Raw genomic sequence first — 15,832 nt, 5'->3', positions numbered from 1 at the left:
AAGCAGTATCAGTTGCATTTAGTATTAAGTTATAATCTAGAGCTACTTCAAAACTTGCAGATAAACTCAATCAATGTTTAAATTGTTCCAACGTTCATAGTTGTTCTTTTCAAATGCAGACAATATCATCAGTTCAGTTAAAGTTTTTATCTTGTTTCAATTGTTCATCAAAGTAGAATTGTTTGTATTTTTAATCTTAGCAAAGTGTTACGCTACATTTAAATGTTTTTACTTCTTGTTTGCATGTAGATATTTCTTATCTAAAATAGTATTTTGCTTGACTCTTAGCCTTAAATTGTAATACTTATTCTGGAGATGTAGTCACGGTTGAAGTGCAGTAGTTCAATTGGATGTAGAGTCAACATCTTGAGAGAATGTTAGCATTACAGCAGTGAATGGAGCCCCATTCAGGCAACGGCTCCATGCAGTGGCACTGAACAATTTTTAAAGTCGGAGTGCTGAAAGCCATTGAACAAACTGTAACCCCTGTATATCATGCAAGCCATGCAAAGCCAGGGGGTGCAGCCGCACCCCCAGCAACCCTAGTTCCAGCGCCCTTGGCTCTGTGGTTACTTCATTGTGAGATGAAACCAAATCCAAGATAAAGAGAACAAGTTCATTCTTGCTTCTCTTTAAATATAGCGCCCAAAGAGGAGTTTACTTTGGTGATCCAATCTCTTCCGGGTAAAACAGGAAGCTAATCCCTGACTGAAATCAGCCCTTTCATTGGTTTACAAAGTTTAAATGACACTTCCTTTTACACAAACAATGTGTGTCATCACCACTACTTAGCGTCCCGCCTCCATGGAGAGATAACAGTAAAATGTATAGAATAAAATTTCATTTTGATATAGTTATATTTAGGCTTGCTACTTTTCGATTTGAATCGGTAAAGCTCGTTAAATGTTGAATCCCAAAAAATATGAGTTCGACTGAAATAAATTTATAAACGATAAACATTGGTAAAACCACCCGCTATTTTTTTCTTACCAAAATTATAATTTATAAAATTATATAATTTATAAAACTGTGCACTTTCATTTGTCAGCGGCGCCTACTTTGAAATTAGCAGGTTAAGGTGTAGGTAGGCTTTTGCTATAGGAATATAAGGTGAAAGCTACTAGTTTGATTTGAAAATGGGATGCAGGAGGAAACACTTAATGAGTATTATGCACAATACCCTGAACAACGTGCTGAAGTTTCTGTGGAAGGACGATGTGGGCCGAATGTCTTGCTCTCAGTGATTCCGGCTGTGCTGATGCAGGAGAGGGCTGGAGCGTAGACTCTGAATAATAAGTGCAAGTTAGTTCTGTTCAAATACCTAATGTTTTGTTCTGTTCATATTACTTTTACTTGTAGTCTGTGTAATACACTTTTGTATTGCATTTTCCATGGCTCATTTGAGACAATTTTTAAATTTGTGTAAGACCTTTACCTATACAAGGTTGCTCCACTGTGACCAAACGTTATTTCTACTAGAATGTTGGTAACCATGGTTTTGTTGCACGTTGAATATGATAAAGGGGTTTCGCTAAATGAGACATTTCTCAATAGCATAAAAAGTTGTTTTTTTTTAAAGCATAAATGATAAATTATTTCAAAAATAAACATCGATATTAATCATTGATTTGGTAAAAAAAATAAAAATCGAACAGTAGCAAGCATAATTATATTGATGATAGAAAGATACACAGTTTCATTCTCCTAATTAGATTACCGTTACAAGCATGTTAAACATGTTGTAGTATAATTAAAGAAATAATTTAAGAATTATTTTCACTTTAAATTTCATTAAAAACATAATACATACTTCAATTTTATTGGGAAAACATACTTAAACAACTCTTAAAGTCTGCAAGATTAGTTATTACAATGATTCTAAAACAATGCAATCAGTTAAAGTGTGACTCATTTGTCAAACTACATTTGAAATCATAGTTTAGTAGTTTCAAGGGAGAGTCATGGCACCTTATATCCACCAGGTGTCGCACTTAACTCTTTATAGAAAGAAAGTTGTATACTGTCTTACAGACAGGCGCTCTTAATTAAAAGATAAGAATAGTTTTGTTTGTTTATACAATTTGGTAAAGCTCAGCACAGCAGGTAATCTAAACCATTCCCTAATTTAAATCTTTACGACCCTGTTACCAATATCTAGTCCGTTGAAGCAGATCAATCAAGAATGTTTTGGTGGGAGGAAGGTTGGAGAAAGACACACTTAATATCACAGCATCTCATTCCCATAGTTTGATTTGAAATGTCATATCGTAAAGTACATACAATTATAAGTACACATTTTTCCCACAACACCTCATGCTTCATATTTTCTGTAAGTAATTTAGTCCAACGTGTTTTCAATTTGAATATGCACTTATTTTGTTGCCAGTCTTTCTAATATCCACGTATATGTTTCAAACCCTACACACAAAGAAAGATGCAGTTAAAAATATTAAATACAGGTTTTCTTTTTTAGAAACCTTTAATAATTTAGATCAGCTCCAAAGTTTATGAAGCTGGTAGTAGGTGTGCAGTGGCAACACGAAGTACTGGAGCTGCACTATAAATCAATACTGGTACAATGGAAACAGTTGAACTTTACTACACAGTGGTGAATCCAGCACACACACCTTAACCCTAACCTAGCACACACACAGGGAGAATGTCACACACACACCCTAACCCTAACCCAGCTCACACACAGGGAGAATGTCACTCGCACCCTAATACTAGCCTGGATGTTTACTTGACAAAAAACATTACTGTTTGATATGTAGCTCTATTATTTACTGTAATGGGTACAATAAAATTTAATATCAATGCGATAAAGGAAACTTTGAAAATAGGTTCACCTTACAGATTACAGATAACCAGAACTTCTCTAAATGTACTGCAGTCTGAAGTAGAACATTATCCATCCATGCCTTTCTTTTAAACTCAATCAAGGGGCATTTCACATTTTCAAGAATGGACAAACCACAGCTCTTTTTAAAGCTAAATCTATTTCTAAGAACAATTATTTTAAATATTATAACGTGAATTAGCCTACATTTCATTAAGGGTTGTCAATTTTTAAATACATATACGCAGTTTTCAAATACAACACATTCATCATTTTTTTTTAATGCGTTTACTTATTTCCAAGCAATACAAAAAATGTGGTATACTGGTTTAATGAAAGAATATCATTTTGAATGAACTATATGAAGTATTGCTGTACACAAATTAGGGATGGGAATTTTAAACATTTAAATATATAAACTCTAAATAAGTGGTTAAATGTTTAATAATATGCTAGATGACTAACCGGTCACGTGACAAATGTCACCAAACACTTTTTTTTTATGCATTCATTTATGCAGTCCGTCGCGTATCACACAGTAAGGGTGAATATTATAAAATGGAAAGGGTTTTGCAATTGCCTCCAGTAGCTTTTCTTACTGGGGTGGGTTTTATTCTCGGTCAGTCTGGTGCTTCATTGGTGCACTGTGTGTGTTCATGCCTGTAGTAGGGATATGGCATCAATTCCTCAGTGGGGTAATAACATTAATGACAAGCATTTTTGTTCAGTTTGTTCTATATTTAAAATGGCATATCTATACAAAGGAAGCCACGTTTGGAAGTGTTTTGAGCAACTTTTTTTGCCACAAAAACACAAGTTCAATGCTTCACCATTTGAAATGAAAACATTCAGAATTATTGTGGGTGGAGCACCTGATGTCAATGAAAACCAAACATCCATAACAACATTTGCTAAAGTGGGATGAACAGGGCGTGATCACGTTATCCCCTATGAGGACAGTGCGTGTGAATCGTGAATGCAGCAGTTTTGAAATTGACGTAAGATTATCCCAAAATTGTGCTGCAGCTGTTCATACAAAACTTTCAAAGAAGAAAGAGTTGCAATTAAGACAGACTCATGGACCCCATTCCCCAATCTTCCCATAGGTGGAAGGGTTTTATCAGTTGAAATTGTTCTGTAAGTTTTTGGATCGAACGGCCGTTTATGTTTAGCACAATTTATATTTGTATGTTGGAACTACTGCAACACTAAAGGACCTTTGAGACACATTTCAGACAGGCAGGCCAGGCATCTCTTTACAATTTAATGTTAAGTTGTATGGATACATGAATTTGAATACTTGACATTATTTAGTACTACTTGACCATATACAATTAACTGCACAAGAAGGCAAACATTATATTAATTACTTAATACATTACTTGATTGTGTGCTAATTTGGCATTTAGAATAGTATTTGGCAATGTTTGGGAGGTCTATATACACTAGTACAGTATGTAGAGGAGAGTGGCGTATGATTCGAGTACTCGGAAATTATAATGTTCATCTTGAGCAATAGATCTCAAAAATCCCACCCCTACTATCACAGACCAAAAACTTTTAAATCTCTCAGGCAGACCTTTTAATATCAGTCAGAGTGCTCATTACAATTCGAAAGTATTGTGCTATTTTATCCATGCTAATTACCTTTTCCAGAAGTGGAAGTATTTCTATCTTTCATCAATTGTAGGACCAACTCGCTTTCGCTTTCCTGTAGCCATTTTGCATTAGCTGTACAGTAGGTGATGTTCGTCTCTTTTTTAATATATATATATATATATATATATATATATATATATATATATATATATATATATATATATATATAGAGGATGCAACATTGACAATGGATAACTGCAAAACATATGACATGGTTTATTTAGATTTCCAGAAAGCTTTTGATAAGGTCTCACATAAAAGATTAATTCCCAAACTGAATGCAGTAGGGATTCAAGGAAATGTATGCACATGGATTAGGGAGTGGTTAACATGTAGAAAACAGAAAGTACTGATTAAAGGAGAAACCTCAAAATGGAGCGAGGTAACCAGTGGTGTACCACAGGGATCAGTACTAGGTCTTCTGCTATTCTTAATCTACATTAATGAATTAGATTCTGGTATAGTAAGCAAACTTTTTAATTTGGAGGTGACACAAAAATAGAAGTGGCAAACATCGTTGCAACAGCAAAGGTCAGTCAAAATGATCTAGACAAGATTCAGAACTGGGCAGACACATGGCAAATGGCATTTAATAGAGAAAAGTGTAAGGTACTGCACGCAGGAAATAAAAATTTGCAATATAAATGTCATATGGGACATACTGCATTTGAAGAAGGAATCTACGAAAAAGACCTAGGAGTTTATGTTGACTCAGAAATGTCATCTAGACAATATGGAGAAGCTATAACAAAGGCCAACAAAATGCTTGGATATGTTGTGAAAAGTGTTGAATTTAAATCAAGGGAAGTAATGTTAAAACTTTACAATGCATTAGTAAGACCTCATCTAGAATATTTTATTCAGTTCTGGTCACCTTTCTACAAAAAGGATATTACACCCTGGGATCCTTCATGAAGCTGCTTGATGAGATTCTGGGATCAATAAGCTACTAACAACCAAACAAGCAAGATGGGCCGAATGGCCTCCTCTCGTTTGTAAACTTTCTTATGTTCTTATTCTAAAAACATATTATCCAATAGTGTGTCCATAGTATGTAGTTATAGCTCCACTACCAACATTAATTACAACCATAAATATAAACATTTAATTATATATGATATGTACATGATTTTTATTTTACTTTGTAGTTAAGTCTTTGCGATGTTAAAATGTTATTTGCTTAGAAAATGCTAACCCTGGCTGTCAGTATCAGAATGTAATATAAAGAACATCAGAAAGTTTACACACCAAACCTGTGTGATCAGCACTTTTATTATTAGCCCCTTTTCCATGCATAAATTCATAAGCACTAATACAAACACCACACATAGCGTGTGTGTGTGTGTGTGTGTGTGTGTGTGTGTGTGTGTGTGTGTGTGTGTGTGTGTGTGTGTGTGTGTGTGTGTGTGTATGTGTATGTGTGTGTGTGTGTGTGTGTGTGTGTGCGCAGGCAGGCAGTTGTTTGGGTGGTGGGGGGCAGGTTACAACGTGCTCACCTACATACATGTCAAATCAGATAAAATAATCAGATATGCGTCACACTTATTTAACCATCACTGAAGTCAAAATTGTATAGGGTCGGATATGTGAGTGCTGACTGTATTATCACTCATTATTACGATAATGTAAGCATCTGTTTACTTACCACATGTCTTCATCTACATCTGAATACGGAATGTCAATCTGCTGTAAGTGCCGAAGTATTGTCTTTTTACAGATGGTCCTGAAACACAACAAACAAGAACAGCTCAGTAAAGGCACACTGTATGATGTTCATCATGGGTGACTGCAATACAAACCAAAGCACATCTGTGCACGCACAGCCGTCTGGATAAAAAAAAAAAAAAAAAAAAAGCATTAATATTGTGGACTTACGATAGACCCGCTGCTGCTGTGGTAGTGTAAACACTCTTGGTCAATAATGGTTTACTGACTGCCTCAAAGTGCATGACTGCAAGTGGTACGGTTCAGATTTATAATTTATTACTGCACAGTAACCAACACAGTGAAATGTGATTACAGAAAAAAAGGAAATGAGACTAGATGAGCCTGCCAACTAAGATGTACAATAAAGATTATTTTGTTCTGTTAAGCATGAAAAATGTATATAATGATACAGTATTGGATGAATCCACTGTGTTAATACCCATACAGGGAGAAGCTTCATAGGAACACAATATTGTATTGATAGCATTTGAATAATACAGTATTGCTTCTTGACAATGCAGAGACGTATGTTGATACTGAAACATAAATTCATCTTCCCAGATTCAACATACAGCGTTACAGTGTACCGGGGACATCTTCCATGGAACACACTGTACCGGAGATATCTTCCATGAAACAGTGTAACGAGAATATCTTCAATGAAACACAGTGTACCGAGGACATCTTCCATGGAACACACTGTACCGGGGACATCTTCCATGGAACACAGTGTACCAGAGATATCTTCTTTGGAAACACTGTACCAAGGACATCTTCCATGAAACACACTGTACCGGGGACATCTTCCATTGAACACAGTGTACCGGATACATCTTCCATGGAAACACTGTACCAAGGACATCTTCCATGAAACACACTGTACCGGGGACATCTTCCATTGAACACAGTGTACCGGGTACATCTTCCATGGAAACACTGTAATCTGTCATCAGAGATGTCCAACATCAACTTCACATGCCAGCTAGGGGGTAACTGGTCCTTATTTCTCACTAATAGTATTTATATGCATTGTGATAAAGAGAGAAGGATATATGTTGTAAATCTCCCTCCCAATCAGAAAGGGCGCTGTGTACGAATGGTGGTGTGCTGCCTCTAGATGGACCGCCTTGACGGTAGGTGGAAACCGGAAGGTGACCATATTAGGGGGAGCACGTAGTTGCACGTACCCGGACAGACTCCAGTGTGATCCATTACTGCCCTCTATTGGAGAAACCATGGCGACGGGTTGATTGCAGGGAGGAGTTTGTGGGTACAAAGGAGAAGCAGCTTTGTCAGTATGCTGCCTTGCACTGATCAAATGTAACCAGATGGATGGATTCTACAGTTTCGTTGTTTTGTTATGTGTGTGTTTTTGTGTTGCAGAGGAGGACTGCGCACCCCAGAGCTGTCGCTGCAGCCAGCAATCACCCAAGAGCACTTCCCTGCACATCACCACATTTTCTTTGTGGTCCCCAGAATGGAGCATGCATGACAGAGAAAGTCCATCTGACTATTATTATTATTATTGTAATTATTATTTTTGGGTCTGCAAGCCTGCCGTGTATGCCCCAATACCATTGCTGGTAGACGGGTGGACTCTTGTGTTTTGTGTTTTAATAAACACAGATTCTTTTGGGAGAAATACTGTCTGGAAAAATACACTCTTTTTCACCACACAACTTGCACCTGATAACAGCATGTGCAAGCTTTTTATTTGCTCTTTGTTGGTGGGATTTTTAATTATAAAGAACTGCACATTGTTTCTTTGAATACATAAAAAAAAAAGATGTATTTTATTGGATTCATGTCTAAAGTTCACATGACATTGCACACAAGCTTCTAGCGTTGTTACAAATGATTTGTACACATCTAGAGTTTGAAAAGTGGAAATAACTTTGAAATAAAATCACAGTGAGAATAAGAAAAGTAAGCTACCCAGCTGCAGTAGCTTGTCTTTGCTAATAAATTGAGACATCGAAACCTGTACTCTGTGTCACTGACAGTTTCTTCCTAAATCAGTATAATCAGTTCACAGTAAATTAAAATAAACTGACTATTACATTTATTAGAGCAATAAATAGGCAATAAACATTACTGTAGCTTTTAGCAGGCAGCATTATAATAACATCATAATAAAGCAATCTGATGTTGAAATAGAAAAACAAACGACGCTTCAATGACAGCCACTACAATAGCCTTAATACAATTCATGCTGCTCAACCTTTGTACCTTTATCACACTTTTCTTCTCTTTATAGTGATTTTTCTACAGTATTTTTTTCTTCATGTGACTGGTAAATTGTATTAAGTTTATGGGTTTTAATCTTGAAATTCTTTATTGATTGATTAATCAAACAATCTATTAACTGATTAATTGATTAATCAATTAATCGCACCTATTTGTTAGTCATATGAAATTGTATTGAAAGACAATTACAAGTAGTACCAGTGGAGTAACTTTGGACAGTGTCTGTATCTGGGGCATGCATGGACATGATTCTGTCTAGTGTAAGTTACATATAGTAATACAATTAAAAATAAACAATTCATTTCATTGGATTGGTACCTTTGCGGTCGTGAACAGGAGGGGGTATTACACAGCCACGCTACACAATCATATCCCAATGTTCAAATTGAACATATTTGTATAGTATTGTGACAAGAGACATCAGGCATGGTATTACGATTGAGAAATCTCACAATGAAATAAAAAACTCATAGAAACAATTATTTACTACTGGGCTGCACTTTCTCTTCACTGCTAAAGATCATCCATAATACACTGAGTGCCACTTTATTATACAAATAACTTATTAAGAAATAAAAGTTTTAGTACTGCTGCAGTGTGAGGGATGCATTTCCCTGTATATAATGCTATTTACTGCACATGTTTAACATGCATACATTTACTTACATGTAATTTGACAGTTATTTCACTCCATAGTTATGAGACACTGCCATGAGGAATATTCTCATGATTTGAGCGAACGAGAGAGACCGGGTACAGTGTGGTGGCTCTGATACTTATATAGAGCCAGCCCAAGCTTCATGTTGAAAGAGACACCGGTACAGCGCTCCCCTGGGGTACAGTGTGGTGGCTCTGATACCCATATAAAGACAGTCCAATCTTCATGTTAAGAGAGAAATATTTATATATTATATATTGTACAAACAGATAGTCTATTTGAAAAACTATTTTAATTTGACTTAGTGTTTATATTGTGTTTCATGGTTCATCAACCTAGTTGTACCAGTCTATACCAGTTCAGACTTTACAGTCATTTACTGTCAGCTGTTACAACGCCCAAATGAAAGTCTTTTGGGATGAGAGCTTTAAATTGCTATGCTCAAAGGAAAGTAGATGATTGCTTTGTGGTAATTCCATACTTTACATGCTTTGGTTAATGATGCGTTGAGAATGCATTTGAACATCTTTATAAACACTTTGACAAACCCTTTTACATTATGTACAATTTAAGAAGAGTCTGCCAACATAGGGAAATCTTTCCAGCTTTATGGAAATCCTTTCAAAGTCAACACCACTTGAATACTGCCTGCTATGACAACCAAAACAGTACAAATACTTCCTTCTGGTAACATATCACAGGGATACACCTTTCCCCTGTACTGCATAATTAAAACATGTTTGCATCATGCTTCAACTAGAAACATGATCATTATGGTATTTCTAAAGTTGAAACAGTGAAACCAAAACAAGTGAACACATTCACGTTTATTATTTTTTTAGAATTATATGCTTTTTTTGTTAAATAAAACATGGGACTATGGGAAATCTATTCCTATTTCTAGGGATGAGCACAAACCTGAATTGTTATTTGGATTCATAACAAACATTAGTTTGTCTATACCATTTTTAAGTTAAGATTTAAGTGCCAAATGAGTTTTAAATGACTTTTCTTTTTAATATAGAGTATCAATACTTAAAAGTTTAAGTGGTATTAACCACAGATTAATAATAAAAGTATTAATAATAATTATTTCATTTTCACAAGACCCTTTTTGTTCTGCTGTTGATTGCTTCATTTTCCTGTCTTTATTCCAGGCGTGGTCCTTATAGAGTCTGCAGTACACATTGAGATACACTAGTATAGTTTTTAGGCAGGAGAAAATATAGTATATGCTTTCTCAAACAGCAGACATTTTAGTTTAAGTACATTAACAGGACAGTTTTCCCACAGCAGATACTAAAGTGGAAATTGTGACTTTCAGAAGAAATGCTTTACTCACTCTTTCACCTACCCACACTTTCAGAGAGGCTGGGTGGCACAGCATGTGTTTTATTGAGTACCTGCTTAATGATGACATTATTCATTGCTGAATGGGGCGCTTTTGTCTTCTCTGCCCAGAAAAACGATCCTGAATATAAAATCCCTAAGTTCAATAATTCTCTGCACTGTACACTACAGAATGTTAGGTTATGGATATAACTGAGAAGAAAAGACGACGACCAAACAATACTTTTGGGATATGCTTGCTACAGGTCAGGTATTCACTGTGCATTTTATGTCAGAGTTTCAGACAGGCCCCTCCAGGGAGTGACGTCTTCGGTCCCGCCTACCAAGGGAATAAGTAGTCACTCCACAGAGCTTACTTCCTCTTTTGCATCAAACCTGTGAATGTGAGTGATGCGAGCTTGCAATGTTTGGTGGCCATCTTCTCTTTCAGGAAACCAGGGTTACAGCCGTAATCTAGCATTCCCTTTAAATTCGAAGATGATAACCAACCAATACTTCTGGGAAAAATATATCAAAGCCGTCGCAAGGGAAAGTGAGAGGAGACAGCTGATAAGGGATGACTGGACACTGCCAAACCACAGTCAGCAGTGCGAGTGTGCAACCTCAAGGACCCTTGTGCCTAGTGAAGGCATACAGATATCTACCACATTAAGCTGGTAGAACCTGGTGAATGTATGCAGAGAACTGGTCAGAATGGCGCAGCACTCTCGTTGTGACAGGATGACTCTGAATGGTGACGTCAGGCCAGAAGCAGGAAGAACACAAAAGCAGTACTGCAGGACAAAAAGACGAGTTGTGCGCAGTTTTATTTTAAATACAAAAATAAATAAAATGTTTAAACAAAAACAGTGCTCACAGAGCAAAATAAATATTCAAACAAAAACAAATCTCGAACATAAATAAATTGGTCAGGCTGGCCAATCGCCTTCACTGATCCTACGTTTATTTTAGTTTAAGTTAATCTCTCGCTCCTTGCTCGCTCTCGTTCCTGCTCTGAACACACCCACCATGATTGCAGAGAGCTGCAGGCTTTTATGCAGGTGACCATCTCCTGATTAGCAATAAATTAAGCAATTAATTAATAGGGAGATGGCCACCTTCTGCACAAGGTTTTTAATTGTGGATGGGATTTCCCATCCACGCTACAAAACATAAAAACAAAACAAAACAAAACATGGCTACGCCATCATAAATACCACAAAAAAACAGCATTCACTGACATTTATATACGTAATAAACACAAATAAATAAATCATAATACAAAACACAAAATAAACTGCACAAGGGCAGAGGGGGAAACCCAGTTCTAAAAATAAATACTGTACAGGACTGCTCGCCCTGTTAAACTCATCCTATCCACATCTTCTCAATGCCAGACCTGGGCAGAGGGAATTTAATCCCCGATCCTATGCTTCAGCCGCATATGCCCTTTCATGTGGGTCTCTGTTACCCCGCATTGGCCATATGGGCATGCAGGGTCCTTAGCCAGACCTCCTACAGGAGGAGCTTGCACCAGGGCTGCGATGGTAGGATCCACGAGTGGGAATTCCGCTGAGCCCAATACTTCTGCACCTTCCAAGGAAGCCAGAGGGACTGTTTGCCTTGAGACACTTGGCACTGAGGCCAATTAGTGACAAGAAGACCGTACTTCTTCCAGAAAGTCTGGGAAAACCGGGAAGGGTTTGGGGGGGGGGGAGGGGGGGAGGGGGGGGGGGGGAGGGGGGGGGGGGGGGGGGGGGGGCTGCGCAGTTCTGAATATGGAGCAGTGCTTGAACAGGGAACCTTGGATCTCTCTCTCTTCTTGTAGGAAGGAGTCACCATCCCAGGATGCTGCTATTGAAATCGCATCCTGTTCCTCCTCGCTCATTGCCACATCTTGCTCTGAGACGTCTGGGGCAACCACCGGTGGGGATGTGGTTGGTTCCAGGGCAGATGCCGGGGGCAGAGCTGGGGTTGAATCAAGGAGAACAACCTGCTTCCTGACCAGGTTCTCCAAAACCTAAGCCTTCCGTTCGGAAATGTCACTTGTCTGCCTCGAGTGTTGGTCCGCTTAGTGCTCCTTGAAGGAGACCTTGAGCAGCTGCGAGACCAGCTGGAGTCTGTGCGCAGGGAATGCCCACCTCCTACGCTGGGTACGAGGTCACTGATGCAGGAAGCGTCTAAATACCATGGGCGTCAAGCACTGAGGCTCTGAGGCATCAAGGGCATCACAGGCAATTAGGGCACTGATGCAGGGAGCATCTAAGTACCGTGGGCATCCAGCTATAAGCAGTAATAAGAAAAACACAGATACACACACAGTAATACAATTAAAGAGAAAAATAGTCACCACACCAGGTGGGCTTAGACAAGCCAGTCAAAAAACACAAGACAGCCAGCGCTGTAAGGTTAGAAAACCAGACTACAATCATAAGCGATGCAGCTGTTGAACAAATAAATAAGAAATAAAACTTGGTACAGTTGCACGCCATTTAGCTCAATCTTCACAAGCCGACTTCCAGCAATAAATTGCAGAGGAACTCCAGAAAACTCGAGTGAGAGCTCTTTTAACAGACTCAATCACAGCAACTAGACAGGTTAGTTATAACTACCTTCACTTACCTGATGTGAGAATCAAAAGAAGAAGTGATCGCCAGGAGCTACTTATTCCCTAGGTAGGTAGGACCGAGGATGTCACTCCTTGGAGGGGCTCACTAAATACCTGACCTGTGGCAGGCATAGCCCAAAAGTATTGTTTGCGGTTGTATTCAAATTGAAAGGGAACTGTGCCAGGTACACTACCCATTGATTTGGCAATCCTACCCAGTTTGTGAAATGCAGAAATGTGGGCATTGGGTCATATGAAAATGTTACATAAACTCTGTAAACATATTACCAGCATTAATATAAACTCTGTAGCCATATTACCAGCATTAATATAGGCAAATAGTAATAACAGACCAACAATAAATTCAAATAAAATTGTAATTCCATTTTCAAATGCTTAGTGATTTAATAATTGTTTCACTGATTGTTTTCTAATAGAGAGGATATAAGAGTACAGTACATATAACAAAGGCATAAGAAAAGAAACAATTAGTTTTTAAATGTTTGCAACATTTTAAACAATTCTTTTTTAAACGTATTGCAACATTTTAAGTTTGTTTTCTGGGAGATTGTTTTCTGAGACCATATGTCTATGATGTATGTTGTATTATTGTGATAACATGTGAATGTATATTATACACCTGTAACTAAAACACAGATATTACAGTCTTCTTTAACACTAAATAAACTAAATAGTTTAGCATACAGTGGCTCTCAAAAGTATTCACCCCCCTTGGACTTTTCCACATTTTATTGTGTTACAACATGGAATCAAAATGGATTTAATTAGGAGTTTTTGCCACTGATCAACACAAAAAAAGTCCATAATGTCAAAGTGAAAAATAAAATCGACAAATCGTTCTAAATTGATAACAATTATAAAAAGAAAATAATTGATTGCATAAGTATTCACCCCCTTGAGTCAATATTTGGTAGAGGCACCTTTGGGAGTAATTACAGCCATGAGACTTTTTAGATAATTCTCTACCAGCTTTGCACATCTGGACACTGCAATTTTTGCCCATTCTTCTTTGCAAAATTGCTCAAGCTCCGTCAAGTTGGATGGGGACCTTTGGTGAACAGCAATTTTCAACTTTTTCCACATATTCTCAATTGGATTGAGGTCCGGGCTTTGACTGGGCCTCTGCAGGACATTGACCTTTTTGTTTACAAGCCACTCCAGTGTGGCTTCAGCTATATGTTTGGGGTCATTGTCCTGCTGGAAGATGAATATTCTCCCAAGTCCCAGGTCTCTTGCAGACTTCAGCAGGTTTTCCTCCAGGATTTCTCTGTACTTTGCTGCATCCATTTTGCCCTCTATCTTCACCAGCTTTCCAGGCCCTAATGCAGAGAAGCATCCCCATAGCATGATGCTGCCACCACCATGCTTCACGGTAGGGATGGTGTTCTCAGGATGATGTGCAGGGTTAGGCTTGTGCCAAACATAACGCATAGCATTGAGGCCAAAAAGCTCTATTTTGGTCTCATCAGACCATAGAATCTTCTTCCACTTGGTCTCAGAGTCTCCCACATGCCTTCTGGCAAACTCTAGCTGAGATTTGATGTGAGTTTTTTTCAACAATGGCTTTCTTTTTGCCACTCTCCCATAAAGGCTAGTTTTATGAAGCACCCGGGCTATTATTGCCATATGCACAGTGTCTCCCAGCTCAGCCGTGGAAGACTGTAACTCCTTTAGAGTTGCCATCGGCCCCTTGGTGGCCTCCCTGACTATTGCCCTTCTCGCCCGGATACTCAGTTTTTGAGGACACCCTGTTCTAGACAGATTCACAGTTGTGCCATATTCTCTTTCTTTTTGTTAATAATTGACTTTACTGTGCTCGGGGGGATATTCAATGCCTTGTAAATGTTTTTATATCCTACCCCTGATTGGTGCTTTTGAAGAACCTTATTCCGGATTTGCTTTAAATGTTCCTTTGTCTTCATGATTTAGTTTTTGTTAGGAAATGTACTAACCAATTGTGGGACCTCCTAGAGACAGGTGTATTTAACCTGAAATCATGTGAAACACCTTAATTGCACACAGGTGGACTCCAGTCAACTAATTAAATGACTTCTAAAGACAATTGGTTGCACCAGAACTTATTTAGGTGTGTCATAGCAAAGGGGGTGAATATAATGCAATCAAGTATTTTCTGTTTTATGTTTGTAATTAATTTAGAACAATTTGTAGATTTAATTTTTCACCGACATTATGGATTTTTGTGTTGATCAGTGGCAAAAACTCCTAATTAGGGAAATGAATGACAAATCCTGAGTTCAAGCTGAACTGACACAGGCAATAGCAGCAGATTGCATGTGTTTATGCTTATGTTGGGAGCCCCCTTGGGTTTGACTTCATAAACCACCACTCACTATGGTGGCTATAGTCTTGTATTCATTTTCTGTCTCTGTGAAATTCTATTTCCATGTAAGTTGAAAGAAAAACTTGGCAGACTTTTCATTCGTATTCTTCAAAGCTGTCATCACAGGGCCTGTTGTGAATTATTTGCACCCTCTGTATAAAATTCAAGAGGATGTGCACTAGCTTCATATGTTATGTGAATTGCTTGTCCTTACTTCTCTGTGTTTGCAATCACTCTGAGTGCTTTTGGGTTCTGTTGCTCCAATATTGAGTTCTTATCCTTTACTCCAAATCTGCCTTTATCTGGATTTCAGCTGCTTTGAACTTGTGTGGAGTTTCCCAGGCGCTATGACTGAACAGCTTTTCTTATTCCATTCAATTCATGTGACAAGGGCCCTTTAAACTCTACCAGCCACATCTCTTT

General features: G+C 37.9%; 1 protein-coding gene across 1 annotated transcript in view; it reads right to left on the bottom strand.

Annotated features, from left to right (window-relative positions):
* Positions 1-15,832, bottom strand: part of htr2cl1 (5-hydroxytryptamine (serotonin) receptor 2C, G protein-coupled-like 1) — a 260,209-nt gene that overhangs the window by 110,644 nt on the left and 133,733 nt on the right. Inside the window, exon 2 of the mRNA XM_041220521.1 lies at positions 6,144-6,221. The gene's annotated coding sequence lies outside the window, so the exon portion shown is untranslated. The remainder of the gene's footprint in view (positions 1-6,143; positions 6,222-15,832) is intronic.

The sequence above is a fragment of the Polyodon spathula genome, chromosome 20 (genome assembly GCF_017654505.1).
Source record: "Polyodon spathula isolate WHYD16114869_AA chromosome 20, ASM1765450v1, whole genome shotgun sequence".
NCBI classification, from domain to species: Eukaryota; Metazoa; Chordata; class Actinopteri; order Acipenseriformes; family Polyodontidae; genus Polyodon; species Polyodon spathula.
The sequence above is the reverse complement of the archived record's forward strand: the minus strand, read 5'-3'. Positions and strand labels throughout refer to the sequence as shown.